Below are 1,904 nucleotides of genomic sequence, written 5' to 3'. Positions count from 1 at the left end.
TTGGCCATTCTGTTTAGACACTATTTCTAAAAAATCTTATTTTTTTACATAGCCTATTTAATGATGTTTCTCATTTGCAAGTATAAGAAAGCAAAATGGTTATGTTTGATAGCCTGTTGCAGGGTTGAACTAAAAGCAGTAAATGATGCCAGCATCACTGTCATAAATTTGTTAATATAGCTGCTGCCTCAGCATTCAGTTTCAGACCCGATGTAAGTTGTCTGAAACCTAGTCCAACCCCATTGCTTTCGCTCAATTACAACTTCCCCTCCCCATAGCCGTTGTTTAAAATATAGCCTGCCTTTGCCTCCTCTCACTGGTCGAAAATCCAACACACCCCACATCTGCTAACCACAATAAAACACATGGTTAACACCAGAGTTATGTAAATAAGTTCTCCCTTTCCGTATTTTCTTTAGCCAATCCACAACTATCACAGGAAAGCCGAAGGAATAATGCCCATGGACCTTAATAAACTTATAGTCCCACAGGTTTCTCTCTTTCTCTGTCTCTCTTCCCCAACACCCACATGTTGAGCTCCCTGCTGCCTCTGAGCTTCTTGCCGTCCCCCCATCAGCACCCTTTACCTCTCTGGTCCTGTGAGTAATAAATTTCTTCTGTCTCATACATTTTGGTTTTACTTCCTCATTGTGTCTCATCTGACACACACACACCCATATTTAACTTTCCATTGGTCAGGGTTCTCCCGGAGGGCAGGTATCCTGGCTTATGGCCAGGCTCATGACAGAATTCAAGACCAAATTACATTAAAAAGAAACCATAGCCATAGAAATCACAACCATCAGACTCAGCAGGTTACCCTGCCCAACACCAACACCTCCTGAGTTAGCTAGCCATCAAATGCTGAGCTAGAAACTTATGACAAACGAGACTCAAAGTAAGGAGAGTTTTACAGATTTGTATTCAGTTATAAATATTTTCCAAAATTACTGTTTGCTTTTGCGAGACTTTTCTTTTAATTCCCTTGAGTCACTGGAAAATGAATTGCATACAAAGAATACATAGGAAGGGTTTAAATAATGCAGGCTGACCTTTCTAATTAAAACCTTAAAAGCAGTTCTCATGATCAAGCTGTAACTGTCAGAGAGCATTTCCCACAAATGTTTTGACTCCTATTAGAATTATAAATTACTTATAACTAAACTACAAAGTGAATCTCTAAGAAATTATTGAAATGTATAGAATAATACATAGTTTAAGCAGAATTTTCAACAGATACCCAGGCAGCTAACCATCTCTATTCATTCCTAACATCATAAACATAAGACACAGGGTAATAATGAATAGCTACTCTATACTACTATTAGTAAAGTGTTTATTGGCTTGAAAATGTTAAACAGAATAAAAACCAACTCATTCATTTATATTGTCTAACACTGTTTAGGCAAATACAATTTTTAAATGTTAAACAGAATAAAAATAAACTCATTCATTTATATTTTCTAACACTGTTTCGTCAAATAAAATTTTTATTCACTACATTTTATACTTACTTAGAATCTAATAACTACAAAATACTGAAGTATTTAAAATAGCATAGTGCTATTAGTGATTATCGTGGTTTACATGAACTACTTTGAAAATGAATGCTTAGAAACTTTTCCAACAATATTAGGTAATGTTTAACCTCTATGCTCAACTTTCTTCTGTCAGTTACATGATGAGATAGCAGGTACCTAACTGGATACCTTATTTCAGGAGATCTGGGTGAATAATCCCTGCTTAAGCATGAGAAAGGCCCTGGAAAAAAAGTAGAACTTTCATTTAATGTTCTCCATGTGATCAAATGAGGTTTCCAATATTTGTTTATTTTAAAATCATCTCCAAAAACATAATACTAGAGATATTTTACTAGTCTATTCTCACATTGCTATAAAGAGCTA

The sequence above is a fragment of the Cebus imitator genome, unplaced genomic scaffold (assembly GCF_001604975.1).
Source record: "Cebus imitator isolate Cc_AM_T3 unplaced genomic scaffold, Cebus_imitator-1.0 Scaffold29, whole genome shotgun sequence".
Taxonomy (NCBI): Eukaryota; Metazoa; Chordata; class Mammalia; order Primates; family Cebidae; genus Cebus; species Cebus imitator.
The sequence above is the reverse complement of the archived record's forward strand: the minus strand, read 5'-3'. Positions refer to the sequence as shown.